At 40.7% G+C, this 13,361-nt stretch overlaps 1 protein-coding gene across 16 annotated transcripts in view; it reads right to left on the bottom strand.

Moving 5' to 3' along the window:
- The window catches only part of arvcfb (ARVCF delta catenin family member b), a 206,474-nt gene extending 194,038 nt beyond the window's left edge, over positions 1–12,436 (bottom strand). For 6 of the 16 annotated variants that reach the window (XM_058635418.1, XM_058635411.1, XM_058635412.1 and 3 more), the window contains exon 1: positions 12,130–12,434. The gene's annotated coding sequence lies outside the window, so the exon portion shown is untranslated. Of the gene's footprint in view, positions 1–8,105; positions 8,167–12,129 lie in introns of all 16 variants that reach the window. The other 10 variants (XM_058635403.1, XM_058635406.1, XM_058635415.1 and 7 more) reach the window with 4 other exon arrangements.
- Positions 12,437–13,361: the final 925 nt, after the last annotated feature.

The following is a 13,361-nucleotide window of genomic DNA, read 5'->3' as shown; positions in this document are numbered from 1 at the left end:
TCGGGATGGCTTCATCCTCAGCGACACCATCGCTGCAACACCAGGGATCAGTTATTCCATCAGCCCCTCCATTCATCCATTTATTCATCCCTTCCTCTCCCACATCCGTCTCCAATCCAATCTCCAAAAGGTAGTTTGAGTGTGGTGGTGATAGTGTCTATGACACTGTATATTGATGTCCTCATGTAGAGGTTAAGTATATCAGAATCCATCCTCTTATTAGAGCAGGGTTTTGTTTTGTTTTTTACAGTATAACAACACATACTGAAACGCTTGTTTTATTTATACAATATATTCTCTTTAAGGGGTTACTTTCCTATTAACCATGATGTGTTAAAGTGTAATCGTTTTGGAAAAGGTAAGTTAAAATCACATTATTATAGCTGTAGGCACCAGAAGAGCAGTAATGCACCAAAAGCTGTTTGCTTGCCACCGTTTAACAGCAAAGGCATAAAGAGATGCTACCAGATGCTGAAAGTGAGTGAACACATGTGTGATTTGGTTATTTAAAGGTAGTAATTAAGAGGGAAAACAAAGCAGATATGTCATTCCCTATGGACAGCTGCGCACGCGTGTCTGGACGTTTGTAGTGACATTCATGAAGAAAACGTTCTATTTCTGTAACACGCCATAAATAAACCGGCTATTTCCTATAGTATGTGTCACTTCTAATTAATCAAAAATCCATCTATAATACAAGACAACGTTCTTTTTCAGCATTTCTGACAGTTTGGAACACTACAGGGAGAGAGACAGAACACAGAGCAGCCAAGTGAAGTGTAAAAAAGAAGAGCTGCGGGCAACACACTGCTGCGCACCTCCAACTTCTCTGTGAGGTTATCAACTCCTTACACTCTGTCCTGCTGCACATGGCATGAAGCTGTGTGCAGCATTAAGTCGAGCATAAAGAATGAATTATTGTCCGACTTCAGGGAAAAAAACAATGGTTTATTTTTGTTCTGCAGAAATTCTCCATTTAACTACATCTGCATACCTAGTGGAGATAGACTAAATCGATCAGGCTCATAAAACTGGGCAAATATTTGCCATTTTAAATCAAATTGTACTGGTTAAGAGCGAGACTTTACAATATTGTAGAAAAAAAGATTAAAAAAAAACAACAGTTCAACACAGCGAGCAAAGCACTTGGCACCGGTGGCGAGAAAAAAGGGAAGAACTATCTGGCAGAGCCAAACTAAATTATATCAGAGAAAAATGGCCACAAATATTGGTCAAAAATAACCACATCATAGAGTAAATCAGTGAAAAACTCGTAATAATCAACCTCTAACACATATAGTGCAGTATTCTGTGCGCGGTACCTATGAAGAATACTGGCTGCTTCCACTCACTGGACACTGATTATTCATGACATGTGAATTTCTCATTCAGATCTCACTCGGTGCTACTTGTCAATGTATCACGTCGGTGTACAGTGTTGTTCTCTCACACGCTCAGCGTTGCACTGAGAGATCGCAGTGCTCACTCTGCCAAGCTTAGGTTTATTACCACACGGAGACTGACGACTTCTTCTCTCCGCCTTATTAGAGAAGCTGTATTTCCCAAAAGTTAGTTTTCCTACCTGTGTGTGAAACGCACACACACACACTCCATAACTCTCAATAAATGTTCTGAATCATTAAATCAACCTAAGCTCCAGTGATGCCAACTTTTCTCCCTCTCTCTCTCTTCCTCTCCTTCTCTCCCTCCATCCCTACGGACCTATAGTAGCTCAGGCCTCCCACTGAGTCCACATACAGCTGCCTAGTGAACACCCATCACCCATTTAAGAGCGCATCACCAGCCTGCAGGCCTGCAGCTCCACTATCAAAGAGCTCGGTTGGAATGGAAGAGGAGGCTGTCTGCATGAGCGGTGCAGTCGAGCTCTGATTTCCATGCAGGCATGAAGGAGATGCACATTTTTGCTTGTGGAGATGGATCCACATCATTTCATGCTATGGCAGGCTCCTGCAGGGCTCCCATGATGCATGTGTGTGTGTGTGTGTGGTCGTGGTGCTGCAAGGCTGAAGAGCAGAGGTAATGCAAGCCCAACACCTTGACACAAATAGAGGCTCACACACAGCAGGAGCTTCAACCGGGTCTGCAATACAGAAAACTAGTGCTGAAATTCCTGCAAACGTCATGCGTCAAAATGGACACCAGCACGACCACAGACGACATGTAAATCGGTTGAATTTGTTCAACGTACTTGTCAAAGTAGGGCACAAAGAAAATGCTCGTCCAAGCTTTTCCTCTTGGAGAATTATCAGCCATTGAATTTAGGCCAATTATGTGGATCCTGGAGCTGAGTAAGCTCAATTTCTCCAACATGCTCACATCTTTTGCACGAGTGTGTGTTGCATGTACTTGAGTCAAAGAGTCTCACACACGCAGGAGTGTTGCCTTCCCCCTTCTCTGCAAGAGCTCTGCAGCAGCCAGAATTGATTTCATCACAACTACAGCACTGGGAGGCATAAAGACTCTCGTTTGCGGCGCTGCTTCTCCGCGGCGCACGTCTGCATCTGAGATATCAACGCTGCGCATCGATGGAGAAGCTTCGGAAGAACTTAGGAGAGGTTGCCAATTCTCAAAACAAAAGTGTTTACTTCTGCACTTGTCATTCCTCTCCTCGTCCTGGAAAACTATTCTGCTGTGGGAGGCAGGAAAGGGAGTCGTGGAGTCCCAGCTGGGCCAAGCTCCTGGCTTCCACCCTCTGCAGAGGACGGCTGCAGTGCGAGCCCCGCACATCAAAAACCTCTCCCCACACATAAAGCCCGGTATTGATGAACACGCTGGCATCTCCTCCGCCACATTCATGTCCTGACAGTGTCTCTTTATGTTTGCTGCCAGCTCTTAAGTGGGGGAGAAAAACATTTTCCTGTCTTTATATGACAGCCTCTTCACAGGGCCGTCACACATGACCCTCGCTTAAATTAGCTGCTGTGTGCGGGTAAATTCATGTGGGGAGCGTTTCTCCATACATATAGAAATATATAATCACTGTTGTTGATATATAAAGTGGACAACTGTATTACAGATGGGACACAATTTGAGTTTCCGTACAGAAAATACACAAGACTCGATGAAAAAGACAATAGTTTTTAACATTTCTGAAAAGTGTCTTATTGGGTTCAAATTTCAAATACGCAAAATCAGTTGTGTTTTTTTTTAGATAAAACTTTGTTTTTCTTCATTTTAAATTGTTAATACACTATATTAACATGAAATAAATTGTAAATAACTGCCAGATACTGAAAATTATTCTGGAAAAATGGACAAAAGCACTTAGTTACAGGACATTTTCTGTCCCTTTTATGGCTAAAATAAGCAAACAAAAAAAGTCCAGAAGGACATTTTGAGGCTTAGGTGTTAGATGATTAATGATTGTGAGAAGTACATAGAGTTTCCTACTATACAGTCATTTTAATTTTAATTAATAGCAGTTTCATTATATTTATTTAAAAAAAGAAATACGGGAGATCCATTCTTCTCCTCTAGCTCTTGATTCACTGAGTGCACATTTAGTTTATTATGGGAAAACAAGGCTTTAATGAAATGCTGTCACATTCCCTTTCAATTTCATTTCAATGTAAACTCACTCCTTCCTTAAAGCTTCACTTGCTTCCAGTATTTGTACTATGATTTCTCACTTAATCCGCTCAAATTGATTCATGTATTCTCTCTTGCCTTCCACGCCTCAATTGTACCCTCGTGTGAGTGCTCATGAAAAGTTAATAGTTGAGCAGCGCAGCGGGAGAGCAAACATCAATGCAGTCAGAGCAAGGAACTCCATTTAAATCTCTAATGAGGTTTGCACACATCTGCATACATTCTCTTCCTCTATAGACAAAAACTGTTTCAAGAAACCTCTGTCGTCAGTAGAAATTTAAATATTCATGACAATCATCTTTAAAGCTTAATGGAAAAAAATGGTGATGAAATTACAGGTGGCCTTCACTTCCTGATAGAAATGAAGATTTATAGAAATTATAGTAAATTATTCTTGAGGACAGTAATTCCCAGAGACGAGGTCAGGGGAAACTTATTATTTTATTGTATAATATAATATTATGGAATTAGATTTGTGTAAATATTTTTATAATATCGATTTAATCATCACTTGTTCTTTGCGCTCCCTGATTTGTTCTTTTCAATGGACAGCGACTCCGGTCCGTTGAGCTGTCACTCCAAATCTCAGTAGCCAATCAGCAGGCAGCTTCCTAAGGCCCGCCCACAAACAAAAAACCATGGCGCAAAGAACAAGATTATTTACAACAACAATAAAATGCAATATTTTTTAACGATTTAATCTAATTTCTTTTTTGCTTCTGTTGCTGTTTGAAGTTGGATTAATGTATCAAACTTAAAGTGCAGTTGTTGAGCAGCAGATTTACAGAACGCACAATTTGGCTCTTTTCAGGATTTTAAGTTAAAATGGGCTGTGACACTGATATAAATGACCAAAAATGTTTGTGATAATGAGTTACAAAGATCGAGAATCAGCTTGAGGTCCTGGTCCAAGACAACAACTAGCACTGAAAACTAGTTAACTTACTTTAACTAACTGTGTTCAGGTTTTAGCTTCATGTTCACTACACAGATTGATATCAGTCTCCTCTTCATGGGCAATAAAGCAAATAAAGGAATTTTCCAAATGTTGAACGTCCAAATTCAATAAAGTCAACGTAACCTCCTCATGGTATAAACATCCGTGCACTGAAGGGAGTAAAAAGGGGATTCTAAGGGAATGGCTCTGATGTTGTTGTTGTTGCACCAAGGACAAGTTGTCAGAGATTTGACCTCACGCTGACACGACTAAACTGCCAGATGGCCACCTGTTCCACCGAGTCCCTTTAACATGAGGAGACTTTCCTCCATTTGCTTATCCTACTTAAAATATTCACTGAAGATGTCCTTGTCAGTGGAGCAGACATTAGGCTGGAATCTCCAGAGGATCGGGCCTTCGCTCAGAGGAAAGTTCAAGAGGACAGGGTTTTCCCACACTGCATCTCTCATAGGCCAACTCGCCGAGATGAGGGGGGGGTCCATTGACGGCAGCAGAAACAGTACACAATCATGAGGTTGCCTAGATTTACACTGTCTGCCCATTAACTGAACTTTGTACCAAGAAAATCCTACACAGAACAAAGACTATGGGGGAAACGTGTTGGTATATCACTTCAAACGATCACGTCTGACCATTCAAGTCATGTCTGAGCGTTAATGGAGGGGTCGTGACCTTGTTGTTTCAGGGAAATGTCAGTGTAGCTGCTGCAGAGTACATTTATTTACACGTCGCTCTTTAGATGCTGCAGACAAACAGGTGCTGTGCCATGTCATCAGTTTCAACAACCTTTCTCTGGGAAGCAATTACCTCCTAAAGCAAATCTGCTGAGGTGCATTACCCACATGAACCATTCAATTATGTGCCACGACGCCAACTTCCTTTCACACTCTCAAGCTCCATTGCAAACGACAAATAGAAAAAAAAAAAATTTAATAAATTATCAGAGGAAAACGTTCCATGCAAATTGGCTTTTTGAGAATAAAGTGAATGTATTCTAAATAGATTACCTATTTTTTTTCAATCAAATACAGTTCCCTCCAAAAGGAATTAGAGCAGTGACCCTCCTGTGGAGGATAAAGCAGTAGAAAATGGATGGATGGATGTTGCGGTCAGGTTATTCCCTAGGCCTGATTTTAACACAATACTTTTGGATGGGACAGCAGATCTGACAAAGAGGTAAATGCTCTTCCAAATCTCTTTATTTAGGAAATAAAATGTTGAGAATGATGATAATTGCTTTTATCATGTCACTGTCAACTTTGTAAAATGCAATACTAACTGCAGGGATATAGAGTGTTATCTTTGTAATTACTTAACCGGCAAAGATGTGCCTAAATGGATAAATACGTACATCATTGCTTTTCTCTCCTCTCACAGCTCAGCTCAGCGTCTGTAATTAAGACTGTGTGTAAGACGTATTTCATTTACATATGTTTTAACGTGTCGGTGACAGCAAATAGACAACTGGGCAGAAAACATGAGAGAGAGAGTCACTTAATGTGGTCACTGTGGACGTTTTACACGCTTTACAGTGTTGCATTACAGCGTGGTGCTGTGTATTAGGCGTCAGTGTTGCCTGAGCTGGTGCGAGCTCCTGTCTTTACGCTGCTCAAGACAGCTCGAGTGATTACAATTAAGCGGCTCTTATCCCTGGACATAATCGGGACAGGCCAGAATGTAGAGGGTAAGGTTAATCCTCCTGTAGCACAGAGAGGTGGTGGGGCAGGGAGGAAGGGTGGGGGTTATCCGTGCACGTTTCATGACTGCATATAGATGTGAGTGCTTTGTCAAAGCAAACAAAGCTATGTCACTGTTTCAATCCACAGAGAGGTTGACATAAGAGGGAGACAGGTTTTCAGGAGCCATCAGAAGAGGAATTCAATCAGTGCTGGATGTTAATGCGGAGCCACTGACTCAGGAGAGGATTATCAACATGTTACAAAGCATAGGCCGCGGGATGTTCTCATAACAATGCCACCCCCGGTCCCTACATGTGGATAGAGATGATGCCACGGAAATCTGATTTAAAACCAATTTTTGACACATGCGTCATCATGTCTGGTAGCAGACGCGGCGACCTGCACTGACCCCGACGTCTAAGCACAGCATCAAGACAAAAAAATAAAATAAAACCTCCCGATAAAATTATTCATGGTGATGCCACGGCTGGTATTTAAAAGGTTTGATACGGACAGTGGAAACATTTTGTCCATTGTTTTAACCACACAGTTGTATATTTATTCTATGTGCTCCAAGGTTGGATGATAAGGACAGGTAGGTGTGTGTGTTCTGTAATCAGGAAAACATTTTAAGCATGACATCGTGACATCATTTAAAACCCTATTCTCACACTTTGATATGAGTATTACGGCAATTAACGTCCTGGTTGGACCCAAACTCCCTCAGGAGGAAAGTAATATTTAGGATTGTAGTTCAAATACAGGACACTACAGAGTGATACATTAGATGGTGGAAACAAATTCTTACAGATAATTCAAGACTTGAAATGTGTCAATAATGGAAACTGAATCCTGATTATACATGTCAGTCAGTCCTCCATCCTGAACAACCATTCCTCACCTATGCCTCCTTTTTCAGAGGAAAAATAACTGAGATAACAAAGACTGTTCCACATGGCTCCGTTTTAGGCCCGGTGCTTTTCTCTCTCTATCACTGCCAAGCTGCAGTGCCCATCAATGTGTATGACACAGTGTGGAACTGTGTTGCTTATTCTTTACGTATAGTGTTTACATCCTGCACGGCGCCAGAACAACACGCCCAAATCTGTTAACCGTTGATGAAACTTAAAACTTTTTAACCCCTAAACAGAGGCGCAATCCGAGCAAAACTCTGCAGTCACACAGCGTTATCCTAGCCTGACGTGGTCTTTGCAGGACGGGTGATGTCGAAACAGGTGCCAGAACGACAGCGCAGTGCCAGAATGGGTGGTCGACGGAGTAGGGAGTGGGGAGGCCAGCGAGGTTGGAGGTGCATGTTAATCACTCCAGGAGCAGGAGGCAGAGCGGTGCAGGTGTCTGTCCCACAAAAGGACCATTCACGCTAGGTCCGGACTGGCTTTACCCAAATCACTCGTCATTAGAGACCGCTTCAGTCACCTCATGCATGATCCATCACGGGCAGAAGGACTGAATGTTAATCATTTCAGCCTCCTTGGAAATATGTGAAAATACGCCTGTGGTACTTCTAATAATGAATGTGTGCTGTTAGGTTTTGCTGACCATTACCATAATTGATCTGGTACATATTACATTATTGCAGTATAGGTCATTTTTTGTTCACTCAAAGATTTTAAAGTGCACACTCAGAAACAAAATGGTTAAAATAATTGCTTTTAATGTAAGAACTAGGATTAGACCTCACTGTGAGGGCATCGACAGACTTTTTGATCGAATTTTCTCTGAGTCTGTGAGGATGACCCACAGGATTTAGGTGGAATTAACAACTGATTAAAAGAATACTGATCATTTAAAACTCAATGTGTCATTTTCATATCTAAATTCAATTTAAAAATCATTACCTGATGTTAATCTGTCTGCAGCATCATCCAGCCCTGGTGTTTGGATCTGCTCTGACCACTCCTGCATAAAAAAAAGTGATAGAAAGAGCTGCATGGAAAATGACACTTGCACATTTATCCAATTTTATGATTTCTTGTTAATGTTGTATTAATGTTTGATTTACGAGATACATGCTTAATATGGCATTAAATAGATGGGTTAGGTCGCACAGATAAGAGCTTTATATTACATTATATGACTCACCCTGAAGAGACTAAAATAATGTGAGGAACACTTCTCTTACCAAGTAATAAATCCTGCATGATGTCTTTGCTTTAAAACACTGTCGCAATACACTGCAACTAATATTGCAGTGTATTGCAAACACAATTTAATGCATGCAGAGGTGTTTTTTTTCTCTCTTATTTACTCCTTTTTGCCGTGAAGGCTACTGGCTGTTTGACAGAAAAGTGTTGACGTCAACCTTTGGACCCTCAGCTTAAATCCAGGAGCTTTTTGTTTTACCATCATCACATAATTCAACCGACAACGATTCTGTCCCGCTTGGATTGAATATCCCTTTCGATTCTGTCAAGGAAACATTTCACACAAGTGTAAGAGTGCAAGGCTAGTCGATATCCACAGACAGCTCTGGAATAAGATGTTGAAGACAAGAAGACAGAATATGATGTTCAGAGACTTCTATTAGACGGTTGCCATGGCTATCCAGTTTCCACATATTTGAGATTTGACAGTAACCACCATCTATGCTGATATCCAAATTGCCAACGTGCTGCAGGGCAGACAGTACCAAATCTTCTTCAAACACTGTATAATGTAACTTAATAAATGAGTGCATTAGAGCATGCGTTGTTCTTTAAATGAACACTGGCCTCAGGTCTCGTCAAGTCCATGGGGGTCAAATCTGATGCTTGTTTACTTTCCTCCTTCAACTATGGGGATTACCGACATTATGATGTTATGACAGCCAGTAATTAGCTTGTTCACTGACTATGATATGTAGTAGAGGACACATCAACATTGTTACACGATTCATCACGGAGCAATAATAGGACTGGGAAACTAATACAAATGAGCTACTTCCTGGTTGCAGGGAAACTGATATTGCTAATTCAAGTAGGGCTGAAACGATTAATCGATTACTAAATGAATCGTCAACTATTTCAAGTGTTTTTTAAGGAATCAAAACAAGTTTTCAGATTTTTCAGCTTCTTAAATGTGGATATTTTCTGGTTTATTTGCTCCATATAACAAAGAAACCATTAAAAGTGACTCATTTTCCAGGTTTGAGAAACACTGATCAATGATGATACAATGATGGTTAGTTGCAGCCCTAAATTCAAACCATTAATCAGGAGAGCAAGATCCCTCAAACATTTACAATGAAACTCCAGGTAGAGGTAGGTATAAGATCTGCAGTGGCTAAGATTGAATTTGGGAAATGTTGGCCCATGATGACACATGGGACACCCTGAAATATGCATTCATAATTTGACATTTGCTAATTAAAGCCATTAATAAAACGATGAGTGAATGTTTTTCCTGTTCTGTGTGACGGTGTCTGCAGTGCACACAGAGCTCAAATTCACAGGTTCACATTTGGTCAGTGTAAATAACTACTTGGCAGACATTTTGAGATCTCTGATACAGAACTAATCACTTTGGCAGCAATAAACAACATTTATAGTATATTTATATCATGAAAGTCTGGAAATAAATTGGTTGACAAAATCTGGAGCACCTGGCATCAGCACTCACGACCACTACAGCCCCCTCATGTGGATATCATGTCTTTTCCTGCACCTGCAACCCTTTTTTTTTTTGAGTAATGCTCAGCTGCTCTGTTCTACCTTCACAACAGCTCACACACACACATCACTGACCAAACACTATGATTAGAAATGTAATGTAAAACTAATTATTCACATTTCAGCATCGCACATTCAGGAATTACGACGAGACGTATATAAACTTAATTATATTGTGGTTTCAGTCCGTGTTGTTCTTACACAACATTCTATGATCAACTGGGGCCAAAACACTGACCTTTAAACATTCAGGCCTCATATCCACATACATTTGTCTGGATGAATATTTGATATTCCACAAAATTGGGTGGTGCTTAAAGGACAAATTGCTCTCCAGTGGGTGCATGTAGTACCTCCGTGTTGCAGTGGTGTCGCTATCCATCTGTACAGAGTTTTTTGTAAGTGTTAAAGACGAGTGGAAGGAGTCGCTGACAAGTTGCTGACAAAAGAAAACTGGGGAAAAGAGGTGTTATGGACCATATGAACCAAAATATGGACCAGGTGCACCAGGACCGACACCAGGACCAGGTGCAGCACTTTTAAGACAAGTATGTTCCACTCATGGACACAGGTACAATGCTAGATTACATGCAATGTAACCAGATGCCTGTGTGAGTGAGACTGTGTTTGTGTAGAATTCCAATGGCTTTGTTTGGTTTACATTCAAGATCACAAGTAATGCGAGTAAATGCAAATTAAAGTTGTAATTCAGGTTTGTTGGTATCAACACTGACCTCAGCAAGGGCGGTGCCGTGTGTTGGCATTTTAGTGGAAAAACTGATTTTAGCCACTTCTCTCAGCAAGTTCAAATGTGTTGTCTTATGACTTCTCTGTTTGAAGTCTTTAGTTTGGATTTATCCAAGAAGTTCCTGTATCCTCATGAGTTAAAAATGATGATTTTCTCAATGGACTTTGGTTAGGGAGAGGGAGCAGGTCACATACTTGAGTTTCCAGCAGGAAATGGGTGCTGTACAATGAGGATTAAGTAGTGATTATATTCCTAAAGTATCCTTCTGTCCCTCAAAGCAGCCAATATGTCATACCTCAAATAAGGGGTAGGCGATATGATAGTATCGTCAATATTTATCCATTGTAGTTCTATGCTCTTGTGCAGATGCATCACCTTTTATTTTCAAAAATCACACTATTTGACTTAGAGAAACGTCAATCAAACATTCATAGATTTCTCATTTCCCACCCTGTTTGATTTAGAGTGCAGCAAAACTAAGTCCGCACTGTTGTTTAGTTAAAAAAAAAAAACAGTCTGATACACAGCCTCTCGTTAAATGTCCACTGTACTTGGTACAAACTGATTAAAATATAGAGAAGCGGTTTGGTGCACTGTTCAGTAATCAATGGTTAAACATCAATGTAAAACTTTGCCATATTACCCACCCCTACCTTATACAACCACACTTGAAAAACTAGAACTATCCCTTTAACTGCATGTGCACACAGTTAATTGCTTTAATTACCTTCAGCCATGTCCTGCCATTACACTTCTGGCTTGGTGTGAAACCACTGACCAGCCTCTATCAACACTATACTATCCAAGGACATCATCTAAGGTCCGCGACTGAATGAATGAATGAATGAATCGCATTTGCTCGGCCGTGATTTAGAAGCACTCACTCTCACAACCACAACACCATCAACCCAACTACGCCATCAGTCCAGCAGCCACTGACAGCCGCCCCTTCTCCAAATAAGGTAGTTAGACGAGGGAAACCGGAAATACTCCATGGTAACTCACTCACAAACAGGAGGGGCAACACAATGGACCGTAGTGGGGCTGAAATGATTGACAGTTCGCCGCTGACTGCATCCATTAGCGGTACGGTTGTTGACAACAGCGCACCAATGCGCACGCGTATATCACGTTTTATTGAAACACATGGCGAAATAAACCACGGAGCAGCATTAAATGTATCATCTTCTGTCGAACCACAGTAAAAAAAAACACAGGCAATTTGAATAAGGTGGTGATTTAACACACCGGGTCGGTGCATCCTAATCAATATGCGTCATCTACGCACCTGCTCACTCGTCTGTAATTAAGCTCAGCGCGCGCGCGCGCACACATACACACACACTGTTTCTACGCTACATTGTTGTAAGGTTGTTAAATTATCGCCCCCCCTTCTCCCTCTGAGGCTAAAACTTGGCGTTGCGGGATAACCTGCCCCCCGCGTGGATTTTACGCACGGGTTCTTACCTCAGTTACTCCTGCTCATGCTTGTTCCACGCAGACGAGGAGACTCCTCGGTGTGTTGAGCGGTAGTCCCAGCCTCAGCTGCGTTACTCTCTGTGTGCGTATACAACTTGGCTGCCGCAGGGATAACAGTGCTGTTACTACCTCCACGGACAGGTGCTCGCGCGCTCCGTTTACGCGCAAACCTAAAGTATTCTAACTGGTGTTAAAGTTACTACGTATCCTCGCAGCTACACTGCCGTTGTAGGTGACAGCGACGTATTATATTGTTTTTAAAGAGAGTGCAGCCTTTATCCCCCTGCTCGCTCTCTCATCCACCACCACAACAACAGTGCTGGATGCTGCTGCTGTCCGTCACAGCAAGTGTCTCCGCCCCATCACCGCTCAGTGTGCTCTCTGCACAGTAACAGAGGAAACTAGTGACTGCTTATCCCATTGTTTGTTTGGACAATAAACAACTAAATTGTTCATTCTTGTCGTTAGGCCTACTCTTAATTTCTCTTATTTGCGGTTGATATTTGATTCTGTAACTGTATGTTTTTGTTTTTTTTAAATTACCCATAACATTGCCACTAAGTCAGGATATGATGATAAACTGAACCAGTTACATAAGTTTTTCTACTAGGGCCACATTTCCAGGTTGGACGTTTCTATTGTTATAATATATATTATATTTTTATATTATTATTGTTATTATTTTATTATTGTGATATATATATATATATATATATATATATATATATATATATATACACATATACTACTACTACTACTACTACTGTTATTGATTTATTTTATTCATATAGTTAATTCCGTGTCATTATGATATCATTATGTGAACTTTATGTTAACAGGCAATTATGTGCTACTGTACTTTTTGTGTTACTCTCAGTGAAGTGTGTTCATTGTACATTTTGTAAATACTATATTTCGTTCTTTCATATGTTGCATGTTCCATATTCGTGTTTAATGTTATCGTGTTTGTTATTCTATTCCTATCTTTTTGTATCATGCAGCTGCTGTAAGAAGTGAATTTCTCCATGTTGGATAAATTAACGCACTGCAAGTCATTATATATCTAATTTAAATTATCAGAAGCAACACTTATTAGGAGCTAAATTTAAATTCAGTTATAAAAATGGTTCCTGTCGTCTAAACAAAAACCCGAGTGAAAGTGTTTCAGTAAAATGTTTAGTGCTCTTGTTTTGAAGGCGAGTTTAACCGGAAGTGTTACA

Source organism: Solea solea, chromosome 8 (genome assembly GCF_958295425.1).
Source record: "Solea solea chromosome 8, fSolSol10.1, whole genome shotgun sequence".
Taxonomy (NCBI): Eukaryota; Metazoa; Chordata; class Actinopteri; order Pleuronectiformes; family Soleidae; genus Solea; species Solea solea.
The sequence above is the reverse complement of the archived record's forward strand: the minus strand, read 5'-3'. Positions and strand labels throughout refer to the sequence as shown.